Source organism: Haliotis rufescens, unplaced genomic scaffold, assembly GCF_023055435.1.
Source record: "Haliotis rufescens isolate VD_foot unplaced genomic scaffold, xgHalRufe1.0.p SCAF_43, whole genome shotgun sequence".
Lineage (NCBI taxonomy): Eukaryota > Metazoa > Mollusca > Gastropoda > Lepetellida > Haliotidae > Haliotis > Haliotis rufescens.
This window is the reverse complement of record NW_025964146.1, coordinates 2160705-2184116: the sequence shown is the minus strand read 5'-3', so window position 1 is coordinate 2184116 and position 23412 is coordinate 2160705. Positions and strand designations below refer to the sequence as shown.

General features: G+C 40.7%; 43 non-coding genes across 43 annotated transcripts; 15 read left to right on the top strand and 28 right to left on the bottom strand.

Moving 5' to 3' along the window:
- Positions 1–4674: 4674 nt before the first annotated feature.
- Trnal-uaa lies at positions 4675–4757 on the top strand. Its single transcript has one exon. It is a non-coding gene; the product is annotated as a tRNA-Leu (tRNA).
- A 144-nt stretch (positions 4758–4901) lies between these two features.
- On the bottom strand, positions 4902–4974 carry Trnar-acg. Its single transcript has one exon. It is a non-coding gene; the product is annotated as a tRNA-Arg (tRNA).
- Positions 4975–5432: 458 nt separating this feature from the next.
- Positions 5433–5515, top strand: Trnal-uaa. Its single transcript has one exon. It is a non-coding gene; the product is annotated as a tRNA-Leu (tRNA).
- A 144-nt stretch (positions 5516–5659) lies between these two features.
- On the bottom strand, positions 5660–5732 carry Trnar-acg. The gene has a single exon. It is a non-coding gene; the product is annotated as a tRNA-Arg (tRNA).
- Positions 5733–5948: 216 nt separating this feature from the next.
- Trnar-acg lies at positions 5949–6021 on the bottom strand. Its single transcript has one exon. It is a non-coding gene; the product is annotated as a tRNA-Arg (tRNA).
- A 458-nt stretch (positions 6022–6479) lies between these two features.
- Trnal-uaa lies at positions 6480–6562 on the top strand. Its single transcript has one exon. It is a non-coding gene; the product is annotated as a tRNA-Leu (tRNA).
- A 142-nt stretch (positions 6563–6704) lies between these two features.
- Trnar-acg lies at positions 6705–6779 on the bottom strand. The gene has a single exon. It is a non-coding gene; the product is annotated as a tRNA-Arg (tRNA).
- A 216-nt stretch (positions 6780–6995) lies between these two features.
- Trnar-acg lies at positions 6996–7068 on the bottom strand. Its single transcript has one exon. It is a non-coding gene; the product is annotated as a tRNA-Arg (tRNA).
- Positions 7069–7526: 458 nt separating this feature from the next.
- Trnal-uaa lies at positions 7527–7609 on the top strand. The gene has a single exon. It is a non-coding gene; the product is annotated as a tRNA-Leu (tRNA).
- A 144-nt stretch (positions 7610–7753) lies between these two features.
- Trnar-acg lies at positions 7754–7826 on the bottom strand. The gene has a single exon. It is a non-coding gene; the product is annotated as a tRNA-Arg (tRNA).
- Positions 7827–8042: 216 nt separating this feature from the next.
- On the bottom strand, positions 8043–8115 carry Trnar-acg. The gene has a single exon. It is a non-coding gene; the product is annotated as a tRNA-Arg (tRNA).
- Positions 8116–8573: 458 nt separating this feature from the next.
- Trnal-uaa lies at positions 8574–8656 on the top strand. Its single transcript has one exon. It is a non-coding gene; the product is annotated as a tRNA-Leu (tRNA).
- Positions 8657–8800: 144 nt separating this feature from the next.
- Trnar-acg lies at positions 8801–8873 on the bottom strand. Its single transcript has one exon. It is a non-coding gene; the product is annotated as a tRNA-Arg (tRNA).
- A 216-nt stretch (positions 8874–9089) lies between these two features.
- Trnar-acg lies at positions 9090–9162 on the bottom strand. Its single transcript has one exon. It is a non-coding gene; the product is annotated as a tRNA-Arg (tRNA).
- Positions 9163–9620: 458 nt separating this feature from the next.
- Positions 9621–9703, top strand: Trnal-uaa. Its single transcript has one exon. It is a non-coding gene; the product is annotated as a tRNA-Leu (tRNA).
- A 143-nt stretch (positions 9704–9846) lies between these two features.
- Positions 9847–9919, bottom strand: Trnar-acg. The gene has a single exon. It is a non-coding gene; the product is annotated as a tRNA-Arg (tRNA).
- Positions 9920–10135: 216 nt separating this feature from the next.
- On the bottom strand, positions 10136–10208 carry Trnar-acg. Its single transcript has one exon. It is a non-coding gene; the product is annotated as a tRNA-Arg (tRNA).
- A 458-nt stretch (positions 10209–10666) lies between these two features.
- Trnal-uaa lies at positions 10667–10749 on the top strand. The gene has a single exon. It is a non-coding gene; the product is annotated as a tRNA-Leu (tRNA).
- A 144-nt stretch (positions 10750–10893) lies between these two features.
- On the bottom strand, positions 10894–10966 carry Trnar-acg. The gene has a single exon. It is a non-coding gene; the product is annotated as a tRNA-Arg (tRNA).
- Positions 10967–11186: 220 nt separating this feature from the next.
- Trnar-acg lies at positions 11187–11259 on the bottom strand. The gene has a single exon. It is a non-coding gene; the product is annotated as a tRNA-Arg (tRNA).
- Positions 11260–11717: 458 nt separating this feature from the next.
- Trnal-uaa lies at positions 11718–11800 on the top strand. The gene has a single exon. It is a non-coding gene; the product is annotated as a tRNA-Leu (tRNA).
- Positions 11801–11943: 143 nt separating this feature from the next.
- On the bottom strand, positions 11944–12016 carry Trnar-acg. Its single transcript has one exon. It is a non-coding gene; the product is annotated as a tRNA-Arg (tRNA).
- A 216-nt stretch (positions 12017–12232) lies between these two features.
- Trnar-acg lies at positions 12233–12305 on the bottom strand. Its single transcript has one exon. It is a non-coding gene; the product is annotated as a tRNA-Arg (tRNA).
- Positions 12306–12763: 458 nt separating this feature from the next.
- On the top strand, positions 12764–12846 carry Trnal-uaa. The gene has a single exon. It is a non-coding gene; the product is annotated as a tRNA-Leu (tRNA).
- Positions 12847–12990: 144 nt separating this feature from the next.
- Trnar-acg lies at positions 12991–13063 on the bottom strand. Its single transcript has one exon. It is a non-coding gene; the product is annotated as a tRNA-Arg (tRNA).
- Positions 13064–13279: 216 nt separating this feature from the next.
- Positions 13280–13352, bottom strand: Trnar-acg. Its single transcript has one exon. It is a non-coding gene; the product is annotated as a tRNA-Arg (tRNA).
- Positions 13353–14247: 895 nt separating this feature from the next.
- Trnal-uaa lies at positions 14248–14330 on the top strand. The gene has a single exon. It is a non-coding gene; the product is annotated as a tRNA-Leu (tRNA).
- A 144-nt stretch (positions 14331–14474) lies between these two features.
- Positions 14475–14547, bottom strand: Trnar-acg. Its single transcript has one exon. It is a non-coding gene; the product is annotated as a tRNA-Arg (tRNA).
- Positions 14548–15005: 458 nt separating this feature from the next.
- Positions 15006–15088, top strand: Trnal-uaa. The gene has a single exon. It is a non-coding gene; the product is annotated as a tRNA-Leu (tRNA).
- A 144-nt stretch (positions 15089–15232) lies between these two features.
- Positions 15233–15305, bottom strand: Trnar-acg. The gene has a single exon. It is a non-coding gene; the product is annotated as a tRNA-Arg (tRNA).
- A 216-nt stretch (positions 15306–15521) lies between these two features.
- Trnar-acg lies at positions 15522–15594 on the bottom strand. Its single transcript has one exon. It is a non-coding gene; the product is annotated as a tRNA-Arg (tRNA).
- An 895-nt stretch (positions 15595–16489) lies between these two features.
- Positions 16490–16572, top strand: Trnal-uaa. Its single transcript has one exon. It is a non-coding gene; the product is annotated as a tRNA-Leu (tRNA).
- A 144-nt stretch (positions 16573–16716) lies between these two features.
- Trnar-acg lies at positions 16717–16789 on the bottom strand. The gene has a single exon. It is a non-coding gene; the product is annotated as a tRNA-Arg (tRNA).
- A 216-nt stretch (positions 16790–17005) lies between these two features.
- On the bottom strand, positions 17006–17078 carry Trnar-acg. The gene has a single exon. It is a non-coding gene; the product is annotated as a tRNA-Arg (tRNA).
- Positions 17079–17974: 896 nt separating this feature from the next.
- On the top strand, positions 17975–18057 carry Trnal-uaa. Its single transcript has one exon. It is a non-coding gene; the product is annotated as a tRNA-Leu (tRNA).
- A 144-nt stretch (positions 18058–18201) lies between these two features.
- Trnar-acg lies at positions 18202–18274 on the bottom strand. The gene has a single exon. It is a non-coding gene; the product is annotated as a tRNA-Arg (tRNA).
- A 216-nt stretch (positions 18275–18490) lies between these two features.
- Positions 18491–18563, bottom strand: Trnar-acg. Its single transcript has one exon. It is a non-coding gene; the product is annotated as a tRNA-Arg (tRNA).
- A 459-nt stretch (positions 18564–19022) lies between these two features.
- On the top strand, positions 19023–19105 carry Trnal-uaa. Its single transcript has one exon. It is a non-coding gene; the product is annotated as a tRNA-Leu (tRNA).
- Positions 19106–19249: 144 nt separating this feature from the next.
- Trnar-acg lies at positions 19250–19322 on the bottom strand. The gene has a single exon. It is a non-coding gene; the product is annotated as a tRNA-Arg (tRNA).
- A 216-nt stretch (positions 19323–19538) lies between these two features.
- Positions 19539–19611, bottom strand: Trnar-acg. Its single transcript has one exon. It is a non-coding gene; the product is annotated as a tRNA-Arg (tRNA).
- Positions 19612–20069: 458 nt separating this feature from the next.
- Positions 20070–20152, top strand: Trnal-uaa. The gene has a single exon. It is a non-coding gene; the product is annotated as a tRNA-Leu (tRNA).
- Positions 20153–20296: 144 nt separating this feature from the next.
- Positions 20297–20369, bottom strand: Trnar-acg. The gene has a single exon. It is a non-coding gene; the product is annotated as a tRNA-Arg (tRNA).
- Positions 20370–20585: 216 nt separating this feature from the next.
- On the bottom strand, positions 20586–20658 carry Trnar-acg. Its single transcript has one exon. It is a non-coding gene; the product is annotated as a tRNA-Arg (tRNA).
- Between the last annotated feature and the right edge of the window lie 2754 nt (positions 20659–23412).

Genomic DNA, 23412 nt, shown 5'->3' with positions numbered 1-23412 from the left:
AGAATGTACGGGGCGCACCACCTCAGACATTCACAACACCCCTGAAGATCACGCCTCACTTAGTGATACATCTAAGAGATGCACGATATGTGGCCTCCATTCAGACAGATGTGACTGCTTCATTGAGCCCTCAGATCCTGCTCTGGATGATACAGAGTTGAGTGATGATAACACAGACACTGACAGCCATGAACCTGTTCCCACACCTGCTAGGTTCGGCAATCACATTGCAGTTTTGAATGTGATGAACAGAGATAATGACGATGTGACTAAAATGCAGGAGACCGATGATCCAAACACTGACAAACCTCATATGTCGGACGTGGCAACTCCTGAAACCAGTCAACCGGTATCCACAAGTGATGCCTACCAAACAGTTACTGGTAAAAGGAAAAAAAGAACTCTGAGACAAATTCAAATAAAAAATAGAAGAAAAGGACGCCCTGGAACCGATTCAGACAATTAACATGAAATACCCATTTCTACTTACAACAGGACTCTTTGTCATGAAATATGTGTGATATATGGAGGTACAGGAATCCCAACAAACGGGAATATACAAGACAACAAATTGTTGATGGTGTCATCAAGCAGTCACGTATAGATTTAATTCTCATATCTAGATCACTTATTTCTTTTGTTATAAATAGCTACATAAAATATTCAAGTATTAGTGACCATAACATCAACTGTCTTCATATCAATTTCAGTAAAGTTGAGAGGGGACCAGGTTTATGGATTCTTAACAATAAACTATTAGAAGATGCAGAATTCGTAAACGCAGTTCAAAATATTATTAATGAAAATGTTGTGTGCCAAACCTATCTATCAAAACCATTGGTATGGTGGGATTGTTTAAAGTACAAATTCAAAAGGTGCGCTATCTATTATTCATGCAAAAAAGCTAAGAGAGAAAAAAGTGAATACTTTAAACTTCAAAAGTCGTTACGTATTGAATATGAAAAACTTTCTAAATTTCCAAATCATGATATCTCCCATATTCAAGTTCTTGAAAAAGATTTAGAGTGTTTTGAGCATAGTAAATGTCAAGCAGCGATTCTTCGATCCAAGGTTCAGTGGTCTCTAGACTCAGATAAAAATACTTCATTTTTTCTAAACCTGGAAAAAAGTAAACAAGAAGCTAACAGTATAAAGGAACTTGAAACAGACAATGGGCTAGTTCAGTCCACTGAGGACATATTGGATCATGCATACAAGTTTTATTCTCACCTATATTCAGCAGCAGAAACTGACGCAGATAAGCAGGATGAAATTCTAGGTTTAGTAACTGATTGTATATCAGATGAAGACAGAAACAAACTGGATGTGGGTATTACTGGTGAAGAAATAACAACAGCCTTAAAGGGAATGAAGCGCCGTAAATCACCCGGTAATGATGGGCTTACTGTTGAGTTTTATGTTACATTTTGGGATGTGTTGAAACCTATTTTCGTAAACATTGTGAATTGTATATTTCAGGAGAAACATATGTCCAGAACAATGAAAAAGGGCGTAATAAGTCTGTTTTTTAAGAAGAAAGGGAGCAAAAGAGATATTCGTAATTACAGGCCTATCTCACTTTTGAATGTTGATTCAAACCTTATCTCCCGTACATTGTCCTTAAGATTAAAGACTGTTGTGTCTAAAATTATCTCCCCTGAACAAACATGTTGTATTCCAGGGAGAGACATATCTGATAATATTCACTCTATGAGAGATGTTATTGATTTTGCAGATGAGAATGAAGATCATGCTTATATTGTCACTATTGACCAGGAGAAAGCTTTTGATAGAGTTTCACATTCATTTTTGTTCAAAACACTTGAAAAATTGAACTTTGGTGATAATTTTATATCATGGATAAAGATTTTATACACTGACCTGAAAAGTAGTATCAAAGTTAATGGTCATCTAACACCATATTTCTCCTTAAGTCAGTCTGTAAGACAAGGAGATCCACTTAGCAGTTTACTGTATGTCATCATCAGTGAACCTCTTAATTTGCTTATTAAGAATAATGTGCATATTCATGGCATTAAATTATCTGACAATTGTACATCACTCTTATATCAACATGCTGATGATACTACTGTCACAGTATCTGATGTCCAATCTGTTTACAATACCTTTAATACAGTGAATGAGTTTTGTTTAGCTACAGGAGCCAAAGTTAATCTTTCCAAGTCAGAAGTTTTGTGTATTGGTACAAACCGCTTAAATCATGTTTCTTTTAGCATTCCTTTTGCAGTAAAAACCGACTGTGTTAAAATACTTGGAATTTTCCTTGGCCCGGATAAAAACCTTTGTGACAAGGGCAATTGGCAAACTAAAATTGCTAAAATGAAATCATTGTTTGGATTGTGGTCACAACGTAATTTAACCTTCCAAGGTAAATCAATTGTTGTAAACACATTTATTCTATCTAAATGGTGGTACACTGTATGTGTACAACCAGTACCAATGTGGGCAATCAGGGAAATTGAAATGTGTATTTCTAACTTTGTCTTGAATAATAACAATCCGCTTGTAAAACAATCAACATGTATAGGTCACTATTATCAAGGTGGATTAGCACTCCCAAGCTTCAAGTTCAAAATGTTTGCCTTCAGAACAAAAATCATCCAAAAACTATTCAATCCACAGTTTCACTCATTATGGAAAAATACATGTTGGTTGTTCTTTTCCAGGTATCTAAACATGGGTCTAAAAAGTAGTATTTTCAGCATTGTTTACAACCAGGTATCGCTGACCCAGATACACCCGTTTTATGCTGAAGTGTTGTCAGCCTGGGATGCAATCACGTGCAGCAAAAGACATTTTCCAAGTGAGCACGTGGAGATCATGAACCAGCCATTATTTCAAAATCCGCACGTGCGTTTCCAAGGGAAAACGCTGCTCTTTCACTCGTTTATTGCAGCTGGAGTAGTTAAAGTTAAAGACATTTCTTACGAATTTATCCCTGGGTTTTTACCATGTTCTGCTGTTGTAGAATTAATTCAGGAAAAACAGAATGATGTACAATGTTCAATTATCGAAAATGCCTACAACGTTATTATATCATCTCTGCCTAAGGAGTGGCGCAGGAGTATTATCACCAATACTCGGGATCTTAATAAAGAGGATAATCATGACATACATATTGCCACAAATGATGGGGTTCTTTCGTCAAAAGATTTCTCTGTAAAGTTTAGTTATAGTTTACTTCAGAAAAGACTTTTTACAAAGCCAACGTCTGAAGCTTACTGGGATAAATTTGCAGTCAATGTGGATTGGGAAAATATATGGAAATGGGTGTTTCTAACTGATAAATCTGCAGAACAAATTAATCTTGATTTTAAAGTGTGTCATAACATAATATATACTTATGACAAACTATACAGGTATGGAAGAGTAGATTCAAATGAATGCATTATATGTAAGCATGCTGTTGAAGACATTTTCCATATGTTTATTTTTTGTGATGAATTGAAGGATACTATCAACATTTTCAGAGATTTGTTCACTGACGTATTTAAAAACACTGGGTATACTTTAAATCAACTTGCAAGTTGGCTTCTCTTTGGATTTCATTCAAAGGAAGCTAAATCCTGTGAAGCAAGCTTCAATATTCTACTTTCGATTTATATAATCTCTGTATTCACGAGAAGAACTATTATGACACTTCAAAATACAAGAATAGATTAAGTAAGGCTTTTCAAAAATTATACTCGACGGCATTTCAAGTTATTATGGGCGAAATATAAACGTGACAAGCAACCATATAAATTTATTGAACGGTATGTTCTCCCAGTCTCATTTCTACAGGTTGATGTAGAAAGTTTAATCTTTAAACACCCTTCACAAGACAACTGTTACGAAGAGGCGTACGTCATTGGTAAAGAAGGAAATCACAGGGAGAACGAAGAGGTGTTTCCAAAGGTATCTGGGGAAAAATAAGAGGTAGTTCATTACTCCAAACGTAAGACAGGGCAGTTGAATTTGCACATTCATAAGTCAACAATGATGACAATGCGATTCGACATAGATACTATTTTGTGTACCAGCAGCAGCTGATATCACCATTTTTTGTGAAGATTCCAGCTTAGGGTACATAGTGTCCCAGGACCATAACACACTTCCGGAAATGGCTCCGAAATGTGTTTGGGACAAACAACACATACTCTTTGCTCTGGGGCGTTTTATCTACTCATTATATTAACCCGACACATGGCTCCACATTTTCATTCCAAAAGGCATCAGCACGGTGGCCGAGTGGTTAAGGCGTTGGACTTAAGATCCAATGGACGTATGTTACGAAGAGGCGTACGTCATTGGTAAAGAAGCAAATCACAGGGAGAACGAAGAGGTGTTTCCAAAGGTATCTGGGAAAAATAAGCGGTAGTTCATTACTCCAAACGTAAGACAGGGCAGTTGAATTTGCACATTCATAAGTCAACAATGATGACAATGCGATTCGACATAGATACTATTTTGTGTACCAGCAGCAGCTGATATCACCATTTTTTGTGAAGATTCCAGCTTAGGGTACATAGTGTCCCAGGACCATAACACACTTCCGGAAATGGCTCCGAAATGTGTTTGGGACAAACAACACATACTCTTTGCTCTGGGGCGTTTTATCTACTCATTATATTAACCCGACACATGGCTCCACATTTTCATCTAAAAGGCATCAGCACGGTGGCCGAGTGGTTAAGGCGTTGGACTTAAGATCCAATGGACGTATGTCCGCGTGGGTTCGAACCCCACCCGTGCTATGTTGAATACTTTTAATGTGTGAACATTGACATAATTTACTTGGCGGTTTTTATTGTAAATAAATTCCAGTCACTGGTACAAACGTCCTTCAACGTCTTGTCAGCATTTTATTTATTTTTTTGAAAAATGCTAAAAAGATTTTGCGAGCGTGCCAGGATTCGAACCTGGAATCTTCTGATCCGTAGTCAGACGCGTTATCCGTTGCGCCACACGACCAAGATTGTGTTCTTGTGGTTCTTTGTCAGGAGGAGTTCTCAATTTACCAAGGAATTGTAATCACAACACAACTGTTACGAAGAGGCATACGTCATTGGTAAAGAAGCAAATCACAGGAAGAACGAAGAGGTGTTTCCAAAGGTATCTGAGAAAAATAAGAGGTAGTTCATTACTCCAAACGTAAGACAGGGCAGTTGAATTTGCACATTCATAAGTCAACAATGATACAATGCGATTCGACATAGATACTATTTTGTGTACCAGCAGCAGCTGATATCACCAATTTTTGTGAAGATTCCAGTTTAGGGTACATAGTGTCCCAGGACCATATGACACTTCCGGAAATGGCTCCGAAATGTGTTTGGGACAAACAACACATACTCTTTGCTCTGGGGCGTTTTATCTACTTATTATATTAACCCGACACATGGCTCCACATTTTCATTCCAGAAGGCATCAGCACGGTGGCCGAGTGGTTAAGGCGTTGGACTTAAGATCCAATGGACGTATTTCCGCGTGGGTTCGAACCCCACCCGTGCTATGTTGAATACTTTTAATGTGTGAACATTGACATAATTTACTTGGCGTTTTTTATTGTAAATAAATTTCAGTCACTGGTACAAACGTCCTTCAACGTCTTATCAGCATTTGATTTATTTTTTTGAAAAATGCTAAAAAGATTTTGCGAGCGTGCCAGGATTCGAACCTGGAATCTTCTGATCCGTAGTCAGACGCGTTATCCGTTGCGCCACACGCCCCATGAAGGAGTGTACTTCTATTTGGACCTTTTCTTGGTGCTACTTCCACAAACCATTGTCTGGCCTCCTGCACGTCACAAATCTCTTATGTGCTATTATTATAGCACGGCTGCAAATACCACCACTTGTCCAAGGCATTTTGCAGAAACAAAAGGCATGTTTATTGTGACAATTCCATTAACGAACAGTTCGATGACAAACAATAAAACGAACGTTCGAGCGTGCCAGGATTCGAACCTGGAATCTTCTGATCCGTAGTCAGACGCGTTATCCGTTGCGCCACACGCCCAAGGTAGTGTTCTTGTGGTTCTTTGTCAGGAGGAGTTCTCAATTTACCAAGGAATTGTAATCAAAACACAACTGTTACGAAGAGGCATACGTCATTGGTAAAGAAGCAAATCACAGGAAGAACGAAGAGGTGTTTCCAAAGGTATCTGAGAAAAATAAGAGGTAGTTCATTACTCCAAACGTAAGACAGGGCAGTTGAATTTGCACATTCATAAGTCAACAATGATACAATGCGATTCGACATAGATACTAATTTGTGTACCAGCAGCAGCTGATATCACCAATTTTTGGGAAGATTCCAGTTTAGGGTACATAGTGTCCCAGGACCATATGACACTTCCGGAAATGGCTCCGAAATGTGTTTGGGACAAACGACACATACTCTTTGCTCTGGGGCGTTTTATCTACTTATTATATTAACCCGACACATGGCTCCACATTTTCATTCCAGAAGGCATCAGCACGGTGGCCGAGTGGTTAAGGCGTTGGACTTAAGATCCAATGGACGTATGTCCGCGTGGGTTCGAACCCCACCCGTGCTATGTTGAATACTTTTAATGTGTGAACATTGACATAATTTACTTGGCGTTTTTTATTGTAAATAAATTTCAGTCACTGGTACAAACGTCCTTCAACGTCTTATCAGCATTTGATTTATTTTTTTGAAAAATGCTAAAAAGATTTTGCGAGCGTGCCAGGATTCGAACCTGGAATCTTCTGATCCGTAGTCAGACGCGTTATCCGTTGCGCCACGCGCGCCATGAAGGAGTGTACTTCTATTTGGACCTTTTCTTGGTGCTACTTCCACAAACCATTGTCTGGCCTCCTGCACGTCACAAATCTCTTATGTGCTATTATTATAGCACGGCTGCAAATACCACCACTTGTCCAAGGCATTTTGCAGAAACAAAAGGCATGTTTATCGTGACAATTCCATTAACGAACAGTTCGATGACAAACAATAAAACGAACGTTCGAGCGTGCCAGGATTCGAACCTGGAATCTTCTGATCCGTAGTCAGACGCGTTATCCGTTGCGCCACACGCCCAAGGTAGTGTTCTTGTGGTTCTTTGTCAGGAGGAGTTCTCAATTTACCAAGGAATTGTAATCACAACACAACTGTTACGAAGAGGCATACGTCATTGGTAAAGAAGCAAATCACAGGAAGAACGAAGAGGTGTTTCCAAAGGTATCTGAGAAAAATAAGAGGTAGTTCATTACTCCAAACGTAAGACAGGGCAGTTGAATTTGCACATTCATAAGTCAACAATGATACAATGCGATTCGACATAGATACTAATTTGTGTACCAGCAGCAGCTGATATCACCAATTTTTGTGAAGATTCCAGTTTAGGGTACATAGTGTCCCAGGACCATATGACACTTCCGGAAATGGCTCCGAAATGTGTTTGGGACAAACAACACATACTCTTTGCTCTGGGGCGTTTTATCTACTTAATATATTAACCCGACACATGGCTCCACATTTTCATTCCAGAAGGCATCAGCACGGTGGCCGAGTGGTTAAGGCGTTGGACTTAAGATCCAATGGACGTATGTCCGCGTGGGTTCGAACCCCACCCGTGCTATGTTGAATACTTTTAATGTGTGAACATTGACATAATTTACTTGGCGTTTTTTATTGTAAATAAATTTCAGTCACTGGTACAAACGTCCTTCAACGTCTTATCAGCATTTGATTTATTTTTTTGAAAAATGCTAAAAAGATTTTGCGAGCGTGCCAGGATTCGAACCTGGAATCTTCTGATCCGTAGTCAGACGCGTTATCCGTTGCGCCACACGCCCCATGAAGGAGTGTACTTCTATTTGGACCTTTTCTTGGTGCTACTTCCACAAACCATTGTCTGGCCTCCTGCACGTCACAAATCTCTTATGTGCTATTATTATAGCACGGCTGCAAATACCACCACTTGTCCAAGGCATTTTGCAGAAACAAAAGGCATGTTTATCGTGACAATTCCATTAACGAACAGTTCGATGACAAACAATAAAACGAACGTTCGAGCGTGCCAGGATTCGAACCTGGAATCTTCTGATCCGTAGTCAGACGCGTTATCCGTTGCGCCACACGCCCAAGGTAGTGTTCTTGTGGTTCTTTGTCAGGAGGAGTTCTCAATTTACCAAGGAATTGTAATCACAACACAACTGTTACGAAGAGGCATACGTCATTGGTAAAGAAGCAAATCACAGGAAGAACGAAGAGGTGTTTCCAAAGGTATCTGAGAAAAATAAGAGGTAGTTCATTACTCCAAACGTAAGACAGGGCAGTTGAATTTGCACATTCATAAGTCAACAATGATACAATGCGATTCGACATAGATACTAATTTGTGTACCAGCAGCAGCTGATATCACCAATTTTTGTGAAGATTCCAGTTTAGGGTACATAGTGTCCCAGGACCATATGACACTTCCGGAAATGGCTCCGAAATGTGTTTGGGACAAACAACACATACTCTTTGCTCTGGGGCGTTTTATCTACTTATTATATTAACCCGACACATGGCTCCACATTTTCATTCCAGAAGGCATCAGCACGGTGGCCGAGTGGTTAAGGCGTTGGACTTAAGATCCAATGGACGTATGTCCGCGTGGGTTCGAACCCCACCCGTGCTATGTTGAATACTTTTAATGTGTGAACATTGACATAATTTACTTGGCGTTTTTTATTGTAAATAAATTTCAGTCACTGGTACAAACGTCCTTCAACGTCTTATCAGCATTTGATTTATTTTTTTGAAAAATGCTAAAAAGATTTTGCGAGCGTGCCAGGATTCGAACCTGGAATCTTCTGATCCGTAGTCAGACGCGTTATCCGTTGCGCCACACGCCCCATGAAGGAGTGTACTTCTATTTGGACCTTTTCTTGGTGCTACTTCCACAAACCATTGTCTGGCCTCCTGCACGTCACAAATCTCTTATGTGCTATTATTATAGCACGGCTGCAAATACCACCACTTGTCCAAGGCATTTTGCAGAAACAAAAGGCATGTTTATCGTGACAATTCCATTAACGAACAGTTCGATGACAAACAATAAAACGAACGTTCGAGCGTGCCAGGATTCGAACCTGGAATCTTCTGATCCGTAGTCAGACGCGTTATCCGTTGCGCCACACGCCCAAGGTAGTGTTCTTGTGGTTCTTTGTCAGGAGGAGTTCTCAATTTACCAAGGAATTGTAATCAAAACACAACTGTTACGAAGAGGCATACGTCATTGGTAAAGAAGCAAATCACAGGAAGAACGAAGAGGTGTTTCCAAAGGTATCTGAGAAAAATAAGAGGTAGTTCATTACTCCAAACGTAAGACAGGGCAGTTGAATTTGCACATTCATAAGTCAACAATGATACAATGCGATTCGACATAGATACTAATTTGTGTACCAGCAGCAGCTGATATCACCAATTTTTGTGAAGATTCCAGTTTAGGGTACATAGTGTCCCAGGACCATATGACACTTCCGGAAATGGCTCCGAAATGTGTTTGGGACAAACAACACATACTCTTTGCTCTGGGGCGTTTTATCTACTTATTATATTAACCCGACACATGGCTCCACATTTTCATTCCAGTAGGTATCAGCACGGTGGCCGAGTGGTTAAGGCGTTGGACTTAAGATCCAATGGACGTATGTCCGCGTGGGTTCGAACCCCACCCGTGCTATGTTGAATACTTTTAATGTGTGAACATTGACATAATTTACTTGGCGTTTTTTATTGTAAATAAATTTCAGTCACTGGTACAAACGTCCTTCAACGTCTTATCAGCATTTTATTTATTTTTTTGAAAAATGCTAAAAAGATTTGCGAGCGTGCCAGGATTCGAACCTGGAATCTTCTGATCCGTAGTCAGACGCGTTATCCGTTGCGCCACACGCCCCATGAAGGAGTATACATCTATTTGGACCTTTTCTTGGTGCTACTTCCACAAACCATTGTCTGGCCTCCTGCACGTCACAAATCTCTTATGTGCTATTATTATAGCACGGCTGCAAATACCACCACTTGTCCAAGGCATTTTGCAGAAACAAAAGGCATGTTTATCGTGACAATTCCATTAACGAACAGTTCGATGACAAACAATAAAACGAACGTTCGAGCGTGCCAGGATTCGAACCTGGAATCTTCTGATCCGTAGTCAGACGCGTTATCCGTTGCGCCACACGCCCAAGGTAGTGTTCTTGTGGTTCTTTGTCAGGAGGAGTTCTCAATTTACCAAGGAATTGTAATCACAACACAACTGTTACGAAGAGGCATACGTCATTGGTAAAGAAGCAAATCACAGGAAGAACGAAGAGGTGTTTCCAAAGGTATCTGAGAAAAATAAGAGGTAGTTCATTACTCCAAACGTAAGACAGGGCAGTTGAATTTGCACATTCATAAGTCAACAATGATACAATGCGATTCGACATAGATACTAATTTGTGTACCAGCAGCAGCCGATATCACCAATTTTTGTGAAGATTCCAGTTTAGGGTACATAGTGTCCCAGGACCATATGACACTTCCGGAAATGGCTCCGAAATGTGTTTGGGACAAACAACACATACTCTTTGCTCTGGGGCGTTTTATCTACTTATTATATTAACCCGACACATGGCTCCACATTTTCATTCCAGAAGGCATCAGCACGGTGGCCGAGTGGTTAAGGCGTTGGACTTAAGATCCAATGGACGTATGTCCGCGTGGGTTCGAACCCCACCCGTGCTATGTTGAATACTTTTAATGTGTGAACATTGACATAATTTACTTGGCGTTTTTTATTGTAAATAAATTTCAGTCACTGGTACAAACGTCCTTCAACGTCTTATCAGCATTTGATTTATTTTTTTGAAAAATGCTAAAAAGATTTTGCGACCGTGCCAGGATTCGAACCTGGAATCTTCTGATCCGTGGTCAGACGCGTTATCCGTTGCGCCACACGCCCCATGAAGGAGCGTACTTCTATTTGGACCTTTTCTTGGTGCTACTTCCACAAACCATTGTCTGGCCTCCTGCACGTCACAAATCTCTTATGTGCTATTATTATAGCACGGCTGCAAATACCACCACTTGTCCAAGGCATTTTGCAGAAACAAAAGGCATGTTTATCGTGACAATTCCATTAACGAACAGTTCGATGACAAACAATAAATAAAACGAACGTTCGAGCGTGCCAGGATTCGAACCTGGAATCTTCTGATCCGTAGTCAGACGCGTTATCCGTTGCGCCACACGCCCAAGGTAGTGTTCTTGTGGTTCTTTGTCAGGAGGAGTTCTCAATTTACCAAGGAATTGTAATCAAAACACAACTGTTACGAAGAGGCATACGTCATTGGTAAAGAAGCAAATCACAGGAAGAACGAAGAGGTGTTTCCAAAGGTATCTGAGAAAAATAAGAGGTAGTTCATTACTCCAAACGTAAGACAGGGCAGTTGAATTTGCACATTCATAAGTCAACAATGATACAATGCGATTCGACATAGATACTAATTTGTGTACCAGCAGCAGCTGATATCACCAATTTTTGTGAAGATTCCAGTTTAGGGTACATAGTGTCCCAGGACCATATGACACTTCCGGAAATGGCTCCGAAATGTGTTTGGGACAAACAACACATACTCTTTGCTCTGGGGCGTTTTATCTACTTATTATATTAACCCGACACATGGCTCCACATTTTCATTCCAAAAGGCATCAGCACGGTGGCCGAGTGGTTAAGGCGTTGGACTTAAGATCCAATGGACGTATGTCCGCGTGGGTTCGAACCCCACCCGTGCTATGTTGAATACTTTTAATGTGTGAACATTGACATAATTTACTTGGCGTTTTTTATTGTAAATAAATTTCAGTCACTGGTACAAACGTCCTTCAACGTCTTATCAGCATTTTATTTATTTTTTTGAAAAATGCTAAAAAGATTTGCGAGCGTGCCAGGATTCGAACCTGGAATCTTCTGATCCGTAGTCAGACGCGTTATCCGTTGCGCCACACGCCCCATGAAGGAGTGTACTTCTATTTGGACCTTTTCTTGGTGCTACTTCCACAAACCATTGTCTGGCCTCCTGCACGTCACAAATCTCTTATGTGCTATTATTATAGCACGGCTGCAAATACCACCACTTGTCCAAGGCATTTTGCAGAAACAAAAGGCATGTTTATCGTGACAATTCCATTAACGAACAGTTCGATGACAAACAATAAAACGAACGTTCGAGCGTGCCAGGATTCGAACCTGGAATCTTCTGATCCGTAGTCATACGCGTTATCCGTTGCGCCACACGCCCAAGGTAGTGTTCTTGTGGTTCTTTGTCAGGAGGAGTTCTCAATTTACCAAGGAATTGTAATCACAACACAACTGTTACGAAGAGGCATACGTCATTGGTAAAGAAGCAAATCACAGGAAGAACGAAGAGATGTTTCCAAAGGTATCTGAGAAAAATAAGAGGTAGTTCATTACTCCAAACGTAAGACAGGGCAGTTGAATTTGCACATTCATAAGTCAACAATGATACAATGCGATTCGACATAGATACTAATTTGTGTACCAGCAGCAGCTTATATCACCATTTTTTGTGAAGATTCCAGTTTAGGGTACATAGTGTCCCAGGACCATATGACACTTCCGGAAATGGCTCCGAAATGTGTTTGGGACAAACAACACATACTCTTTGCTCTGGGGCGTTTTATCTACTCATTATATTAACCCGACACATGGCTCCACATTTTCATTCCAAAAGGCATCAGCACGGTGGCCGAGTGGTTAAGGCGTTGGACTTAAGATCCAATGGACGTATGTCCGCGTGGGTTCGAACCCCACCCGTGCTATGTTGAATACTTTTAATGTGTGAACATTGACATAATTTACTTGGCGTTTTTTATTGTAAATAAATTTCAGTCACTGGTACAAACGTCCTTCAACGTCTTATCAGCATTTGATTTATTTTTTTGAAAAATGCTAAAAAGATTTTGCGAGCGTGCCAGGATTCGAACCTGGAATCTTCTGATCCGTAGTCAGACGCGTTATCCGTTGCGCCACACGCCCCATGAAGGAGTGTACTTCTATTTGGACCTTTTCTTGGTGCTACTTCCACAAACCATTGTCTGGCCTCCTGCACGTCACAAATCTCTTATGTGCTATTATTATAGCACGGCTGCAAATACCACCACTTGTCCAAGGCATTTTGCAGAAACAAAAGGCATGTTTATCGTGACAATTCCATTAACGAACAGTTCGATGACAAACAATAAAACGAACGTTCGAGCGTGCCAGGATTCGAACCTGGAATCTTCTGATCCGTAGTCAGACGCGTTATCCGTTGCGCCACACGCCCAAGGTAGTGTTCTTGTGGTTCTTTGTCAGGAGGAGTTCTCAATTTACCAAGGAATTGTAATCACAACACAACTGTTACGAAGAGGCATACGTCATTGGTAAAGAAGCAAATCACAGGAAGAACGAAGAGGTGTTTCCAAAGGTATCTGAGAAAAATAAGAGGTAGTTCATTACTCCAAACGTAAGACAGGGCAGTTGAATTTGCACATTCATAAGTCAACAATGATACAATGCGATTCGACATAGATACTAATTTGTGTACCAGCAGCAGCTTATATCACCATTTTTTGTGAAGATTCCAGTTTAGGGTACATAGTGTCCCAGGACCATATGACACTTCCGGAAATGGCTCCGAAATGTGTTTGGGACAAACAACACATACTCTTTGCTCTGGGGCGTTTTATCTACTCATTATATTAACCCGACACATGGCTCCACATTTTCATTCAAAAAGGCATCAGCACGGTGGCCGAGTGGTTAAGGCGTTGGACTTAAGATCCAATGGACGTATGTTACGAAGAGGCGTACGTCATTGGTAAAGAAGCAAATCACAGGGAGAACGAAGAGGTGTTTCCAAAGGTATCTGGGAAAAATAAGAGGTAGTTCATTACTCCAAACGTAAGACAGGGCAGTTGAATTTGCACATTCATAAGTCAACAATGATGACAATGCGATTCGACATAGATACTATTTTGTGTACCAGCAGCAGCTGATATCACCATTTTTTGTGAAGATTCCAGCTTAGGGTACATAGTGTCCCAGGACCATAACACACTTCCGGAAATGGCTCCGAAATGTGTTTGGGACAAACAACACATACTCTTTGCTCTGGGGCGTTTTATCTACTCATTATATTAACCCGACACATGGCTCCACATTTTCATCTAAAAGGCATCAGCACGGTGGCCGAGTGGTTAAGGCGTTGGACTTAAGATCCAATGGACGTATGTCCGCGTGGGTTCGAACCCCACCCGTGCTATGTTGAATACTTTTAATGTGTGAACATTGACATAATTTACTTGGCGGTTTTTATTGTAAATAAATTCCAGTCACTGGTACAAACGTCCTTCAACGTCTTGTCAGCATTTTATTTATTTTTTTGAAAAATGCTAAAAAGATTTTGCGAGCGTGCCAGGATTCGAACCTGGAATCTTCTGATCCGTAGTCAGACGCGTTATCCGTTGCGCCACACGACCAAGATTGTGTTCTTGTGGTTCTTTGTCAGGAGGAGTTCTCAATTTACCAAGGAATTGTAATCACAACACAACTGTTACGAAGAGGCATACGTCATTGGTAAAGAAGCAAATCACAGGAAGAACGAAGAGGTGTTTCCAAAGGTATCTGAGAAAAATAAGAGGTAGTTCATTACTCCAAACGTAAGACAGGGCAGTTGAATTTGCACATTCATAAGTCAACAATGATACAATGCGATTCGACATAGATACTATTTTGTGTACCAGCAGCAGCTGATATCACCAATTTTTGTGAAGATTCCAGTTTAGGGTACATAGTGTCCCAGGACCATATGACACTTCCGGAAATGGCTCCGAAATGTGTTTGGGACAAACAACACATACTCTTTGCTCTGGGGCGTTTTATCTACTTATTATATTAACCCGACACATGGCTCCACATTTTCATTCCAGAAGGCATCAGCACGGTGGCCGAGTGGTTAAGGCGTTGGACTTAAGATCCAATGGACGTATTTCCGCGTGGGTTCGAACCCCACCCGTGCTATGTTGAATACTTTTAATGTGTGAACATTGACATAATTTACTTGGCGTTTTTTATTGTAAATAAATTTTAGTCACTGGTACAAACGTCCTTCAACGTCTTATCAGCATTTTATTTATTTTTTTGAAAAATGCTAAAAAGATTTTGCGAGCGTGCCAGGATTCGAACCTGGAATCTTCTGATCCGTAGTCAGACGCGTTATCCGTTGCGCCACACGCCCCATGAAGGAGTGTACTTCTATTTGGACCTTTTCTTGGTGCTACTTCCACAAACCATTGTCTGGCCTCCTGCACGTCACAAATCTCTTATGTGCTATTATTATAGCACGGCTGCAAATACCACCACTTGTCCAAGGCATTTTGCAGAAACAAAAGGCATGTTTATCGTGACAATTCCATTAAGGAACAGTTCGATGACAAACAATAAAACGAACGTTCGAGCGTGCCAGGATTCGAACCTGGAATCTTCTGATCCGTAGTCAGACGCGTTATCCGTTGCGCCACACGCCCAAGGTAGTGTTCTTGTGGTTCTTTGTCAGGAGGAGTTCTCAATTTACCAAGGAATTGTAATCACAACACAACTGTTACGAAGAGGCATACGTCATTGGTAAAGAAGCAAATCACAGGAAGAACGAAGAGATGTTTCCAAAGGTATCTGAGAAAAATAAGAGGTAGTTCATTACTCCAAACGTAAGACAGGGCAGTTGAATTTGCACATTCATAAGTCAACAATGATACAATGCGATTCGACATAGATACTAATTTGTGTACCAGCAGCAGCTGATATCACCAATTTTTGTGAAGATTCCAGTTTAGGGTACATAGTGTCCCAGGACCATATGACACTTCCGGAAATGGCTCCGAAATGTGTTTGGGACAAACAACACATACTCTTTGCTCTGGGGCGTTTTATCTACTCATTATATTAACCCGACACATGGCTCCACATTTTCATTCCAAAAGGCATCAGCACGGTGGCCGAGTGGTTAAGGCGTTGGACTTAAGATCCAATGGACGTATGTTACGAAGAGGCGTACGTCATTGGTAAAGAAGCAAATCACAGGGAGAACGAAGAGGTGTTTCCAAAGGTATCTGGGAAAAATAAGAGGTAGTTCATTACTCCAAACGTAAGACAGGGCAGTTGAATTTGCACATTCATAAGTCAACAATGATGACAATGCGATTCGACATAGATACTATTTTGTGTACCAGCAGCAGCTGATATCACCATTTTTTGTGAAGATTCCAGCTTAGGGTACATAGTGTCCCAGGACCATAACACACTTCCGGAAATGGCTCCGAAATGTGTTTGGGACAAACAACACATACTCTTTGCTCTGGGGCGTTTTATCTACTCATTATATTAACCCGACACATGGCTCCACATTTTCATCTAAAAGGCATCAGCACGGTGGCCGAGTGGTTAAGGCGTTGGACTTAAGATCCAATGGACGTATGTCCGCGTGGGTTCGAACCCCACCCGTGCTATGTTGAATACTTTTAATGTGTGAACATTGACATAATTTACTTGGCGGTTTTTATTGTAAATAAATTTCAGTCACTGGTACAAACGTCCTTCAACGTCTTATCAGCATTTTATTTATTTTTTTGAAAAATGCTAAAAAGATTTTGCGAGCGTGCCAGGATTCGAACCTGGAATCTTCTGATCCGTAGTCAGACGCGTTATCCGTTGCGCCACACGCCCCATGAAGGAGTGTACTTCTATTTGGACCTTTTCTTGGTGCTACTTCCACAAACCATTGTCTGGCCTCCTGCACGTCACAAATCTCTTATGTGCTATTATTATAGCACGGCTGCAAATACCACCACTTGTCCAAGGCATTTTGCAGAAACAAAAGGCATGTTTATCGTGACAATTCCATTAAGGAACAGTTCGATGACAAACAATAAAACGAACGTTCGAGCGTGCCAGGATTCGAACCTGGAATCTTCTGATCCGTAGTCAGACGCGTTATCCGTTGCGCCACACGCCCAAGGTAGTGTTCTTGTGGTTCTTTGTCAGGAGGAGTTCTCAATTTACCAAGGAATTGTAATCAAAACACAACTGTTACGAAGAGGCATACGTCATTGGTAAAGAAGCAAATCACAGGAAGAACGAAGAGGTGTTTCCAAAGGTATCTGAGAAAAATAAGAGGTAGTTCATTACTCCAAACGTAAGACAGGGCAGTTGAATTTGCACATTCATAAGTCAACAATGATGACAATGCGATTCGACATAGATACTAATTTGTGTACCAGCAGCAGCTGATATCACCAATTTTTGTGAAGATTCCAGTTTAGGGTACATAGTGTCCCAGGACCATATGACACTTCCGGAAATGGCTCCGAAATGTGTTTGGGACAAACAACACATACTCTTTGCTCTGGGGCGTTTTATCTACTCATTATATTAACCCGACACATGGCTCCACATTTTCATTCCAAAAGGCATCAGCACGGTGGCCGAGTGGTTAAGGCGTTGGACTTAAGATCCAATGGACGTATGTTACGAAGAGGCGTACGTCATTGGTAAAGAAGCAAATCACAGGGAGAACGAAGAGGTGTTTCCAAAGGTATCTGGGAAAAATAAGAGGTAGTTCATTACTCCAAACGTAAGACAGGGCAGTTGAATTTGCACATTCATAAGTCAACAATGATGACAATGCGATTCGACATAGATACTATTTTGTGTACCAGCAGCAGCTGATATCACCATTTTTCGTGAAGATTCCAGCTTAGGGTACATAGTGTCCCAGGACCATAACACACTTCCGGAAATGGCTCCGAAATGTGTTTGGGACAAACAACACATACTCTTTGCTCTGGGGCGTTTTATCTACTCATTATATTAACCCGACACATGGCTCCACATTTTCATCTAAAAGGCATCAGCACGGTGGCCGAGTGGTTAAGGCGTTGGACTTAAGATCCAATGGACGTATGTCCGCGTGGGTTCGAACCCCACCCGTGCTATGTTGAATACTTTTAATGTGTGAACATTGACATAATTTACTTGGCGGTTTTTATTGTAAATAAATTTCAGTCACTGGTACAAACGTCCTTCAACGTCTTATCAGCATTTTATTTATTTTTTTGAAAAATGCTAAAAAGATTTTCCGAGCGTGCCAGGATTCGAACCTGGAATCTTCTGATCCGTAGTCAGACGCGTTATCCGTTGCGCCACACGCCCCATGAAGGAGTGTACTTCTATTTGGACCTTTTCTTGGTGCTACTTCCACAAACCATTGTCTGGCCTCCTGCACGTCACAAATCTCTTATGTGCTATTATTATAGCACGGCTGCAAATACCACCACTTGTCCAAGGCATTTTGCAGAAACAAAAGGCATGTTTATCGTGACAATTCCATTAAGGAACAGTTCGATGACAAACAATAAAACGAACGTTCGAGCGTGCCAGGATTCGAACCTGGAATCTTCTGATCCGTAGTCAGACGCGTTATCCGTTGCGCCACACGCCCAAGGTAGTGTTCTTGTGGTTCTTTGTCAGGAGGAGTTCTCAATTTACCAAGGAATTGTAATCAAAACACAACTGTTACGAAGAGGCATACGTCATTGGTAAAGAAGCAAATCACAGGAAGAACGAAGAGGTGTTTCCAAAGGTATCTGAGAAAAATAAGAGGTAGTTCATTACTCCAAACGTAAGACAGGGCAGTTGAATTTGCACATTCATAAGTCAACAATGATGACAATGCGATTCGACATGGATACTATTTTGTGTACCAGCAGCAGCTGATATCACCAATTTTTGTGAAGATTCCAGTTTAGGGTACATAGTGTCCCAGGACCATAACACACTTCCGGAAATGGCTCCGAAATGTGTTTGGGACAAACAACACATACTCTTTGCTCTGGGGCGTTTTATCTACTTATTATATTAACCCGACACATGGCTCCACATTTTCATTCCAGAAGGCATCAGCACGGTGGCCGAGTGGTTAAGGCGTTGGACTTAAGATCCAATGGACGTATGTCCGCGTGGGTTCGAACCCCACCCGTGCTATGTTGAATACTTTTAATGTGTGAACATTGACATAATTTACTTGGCGGTTTTTATTGTAAATAAATTTCAGTCACTGGTACAAACGTCCTTCAACGTCTTATCAGCATTTTATTTATTTTTTTGAAAAATGCTAAAAAGATTTTCCGAGCGTGCCAGGATTCGAACCTGGAATCTTCTGATCCGTAGTCAGACGCGTTATCCGTTGCGCCACACGCCCCATGAAGGAGTGTACTTCTATTTGGACCTTTTCTTGGTGCTACTTCCACAAACCATTGTCTGGCCTCCTGCACGTCACAAATCTCTTATGTGCTATTATTATAGCACGGCTGCAAATACCACCACTTGTCCAAGGCATTTTGCAGAAACAAAAGGCATGTTTATCGTGACAATTCCATTAACGAACAGTTCGATGACAAACAATAAAACGAACGTTCGAGCGTGCCAGGATTCGAACCTGGAATCTTCTGATCCGTAGTCAGACGCGTTATCCGTTGCGCCACACGCCCAAGGTAGTGTTCTTGTGGTTCTTTGTCAGGAGGAGTTCTCAATTTACCAAGGAATTGTAATCACAACACAACTGTTACGAAGAGGCATACGTCATTGGTAAAGAAGCAAATCACAGGAAGAACGAAGAGGTGTTTCCAAAGGTATCTGAGAAAAATAAGAGGTAGTTCATTACTCCAAACGTAAGACAGGGCAGTTGAATTTGCACATTCATAAGTCAACAATGATACAATGCGATTCGACATAGATACTAATTTGTGTACCAGCAGCAGCTGATATCACCAATTTTTGTGAAGATTCCAGTTTAGGGTACATAGTGTCCCAGGACCATATGACACTTCCGGAAATGGCTCCGAAATGTGTTTGGGACAAACAACACATACTCTTTGCTCTGGGGCGTTTTATCTACTTATTATATTAACCCGACACATGGCTCCACATTTTCATTCCAGAAGGCATCAGCACGGTGGCCGAGTGGTTAAGGCGTTGGACTTAAGATCCAATGGACGTATGTCCGCGTGGGTTCGAACCCCACCCGTGCTATGTTGAATACTTTTAATGTGTGAACATTGACATAATTTACTTGGCGTTTTTTATTGTAAATAAATTTCAGTCACTGGTACAAACGTCCTTCAACGTCTTATCAGCATTTGATTTATTTTTTTGAAAAATGCTAAAAAGATTTTGCGAGCGTGCCAGGATTCGAACCTGGAATCTTCTGATCCGTAGTCAGACGCGTTATCCGTTGCGCCACACGCCCCATGAAGGAGTGTACTTCTATTTGGACCTTTTCTTGGTGCTACTTCCACAAACCATTGTCTGGTCTCCTGCACGTCACAAATCTCTTATGTGCTATTATTATAGCACGGCTGCAAATACCACCACTTGTCCAAGGCATTTTGCAGAAACAAAAGGCATGTTTATCGTGACAATTCCATTAAGGAACAGTTCGATGACAAACAATAAAACGAACGTTCGAGCGTGCCAGGATTCGAACCTGGAATCTTCTGATCCGTAGTCAGACGCGTTATCCGTTGCGCCACACGCCCAAGGTAGTGTTCTTGTGGTTCTTTGTCAGGAGGAGTTCTCAATTTACCAAGGAATTGTAATCACAACACAACTGTTACGAAGAGGCATACGTCATTGGTAAAGAAGCAAATCACAGGAAGAACGAAGAGGTGTTTCCAAAGGTATCTGAGAAAAATAAGAGGTAGTTCATTACTCCAAACGTAAGACAGGGCAGTTGAATTTGCACATTCATAAGTCAACAATGATACAATGCGATTCGACATAGATACTAATTTGTGTACCAGCAGCAGCTGATATCACCAATTTTTGTGAAGATTCCAGTTTAGGGTACATAGTGTCCCAGGACCATATGACACTTCCGGAAATGGCTCCGAAATGTGTTTGGGACAAACAACACATACTCTTTGCTCTGGGGCGTTTTATCTACTTATTATATTAACCCGACACATGGCTCCACATTTTCATTCCAGAAGGCATCAGCACGGTGGCCGAGTGGTTAAGGCGTTGGACTGAGGTTACTTCCCTTGTTGAGGCGCAACGTGGAAGCAATTTGCAAGTGCTCTGCTATTTATTGTAAGTACTTCTACCTTTGTGGAAATATTTGACTGTTATTATGAAGGTGTGTTCATATATGTTTCAAGATTACATCTGAACGTGTAATTGGAGGAAATAGAAACCATGAGCCGCCAGGCTGGGGGGCAAAGGCCACCCCCTAGTCAGGTCATCAACAACAATGGCCGCCATCGTGTCTTTCAAAAAGAAAACATTGTTCGGGTTCATTATGACAACCAGATTCGCCCTAAAGCATTTGAGCTTTGCAAGGTGTTAGAGCAAAAACTGGGAGACAACACTGTGTACTGCTGTACACCTAGAAACAACAATTATTATGAAATTACTCTAGCGGAAAATGCGCTAGTAAAATCACTTGGAGAGTCTGTTGTTGTTGATCATGAAATATACAAACTTTCGCCTCTTATGAATAACAGAGTTGTAGTTTCATTTATGAACTTGCCCAGCTATACCACAGATGAGGAAATCAAAAACGTCCTACATGCGTTTGGAATAATTGAAGTGGATACCATCCACAGGAGGAAAATCCATGGCACTAATTGGGAAGATGGTACAAGATATACACAAGTAAAATTTCCAACAGGGATCCACAGTCTTCCCTATAGCGTCAAATTCAGAACACATGAAGGTTTTGATTTTTTCAGAGTTATTCACAACGAGCAAATCAAAGTGTGCTACCACTGCCTTTCAGACCAACACGAAAAAAAGATGTGTCCAAACATTGTATGTAGAAACTGCAGGAACCAAGGACATCTTCAAAACAACTGTCGTGTTCCAAAATGCCACAGATGTAAACTGAAGCCGGTAGACTGTGATTGCTATGGGTATGATGATGCTTCTGATGACATTGATAATGATAATCATGATGATCATGATAAGGATGAGGAAAATGACCTTGATGTTGGCATCATGGACACAGAGACGGATGCAACTCTAGCAAGGTGGCCTATTCTTAATGAATTAACAGTTGAAGATGACAAGGATCAAGAAGGGGTTGATACAATTGTAGATGTCCCCGAGGAAGACAACGAGGAAATGTCACAAGATAAACATGTGACGAATTTTGTGACTGACTCGAACAATGAAACTCAAAATCTTGTCAATGAACTACTATTTGAAATCATTGACAGAAGTGTACATGTTGGCCAATGTAATTCTGATGTCAAAAAACATGTATCTCCGTGTAGTGCTCACTTAGTAAATGATGTGACAGACACACTGTTAGATATTGTACAGAAAGTTAATCGTGAACATCATGACAATAGTGAGGTTGTAGATGTTCATGATGGCATGGCGGTGTCTAAAGAGATCAACCACAATGTTCTTTCACAGCCATACCGTGGGGATGGTGCCCCAGGAAGCGTGAAAGGGAAATGGAGAATATCCAAGCCTGATGAAGAGGTAATTAAGGCACATGTTGGGGGAAGAGCCCCTAGAAAAAAGAATGTTGTTAAATCTCGAAAAGGGAAAAAATATAGATGAAACACATGTTGAAGTATAATATGTATCTCTCATTGCTCATCATGTTCAGTATATGGTCATGGAATGTCAATGGTTTGAGAGATGTTGGTAAATTTGAAAAAGTGATGTCACTTATAAACAGTTCACATGTTGATATAACATTCTTACAGGAAACGTTTTGGGACACAACATTTGTTGAAAACTATCAACATATGTGGGCCGGGAAAATTTTATTTTGTAATTCAACCAACATAAATCGCAGGGGTGTAGCTATATTAGTATCCGAAAATTTTCAACATGAAGTTAGAATGATAGCACACGATTCTGAAGGCAGACTATTAAAAGCAGAAATTGATGTGGATGATAAAAAATATTATTTACTCAATGTTTATGCTCCTAATGGTTTAGAAGAAAAGTTAACATTTTACAAAGAGCTAGAAGGACGGTTAGAACCAAGTAATATGTTTGTAGGGGGAGATTTTAATGATATAGTAGATCCTGTTTTGGATAAAGGCATTAACAATAAAACATTCAATCTAAGAAGTAGTGACACTCTTATTTCCATAATTCAAAAATATTGTATGGTTGATGTATGGAGACACAAAAATTATGATAAAAAGGAGTTCTCCAGAACCCAAACAGTAAATGGTGTTTTAAAACAATCCAGAATTGACTTTTTTCTATTATCCAGACATCTTTTACATAGTGCTATACATTGTTATATCAAATACTGTAAAATGAGC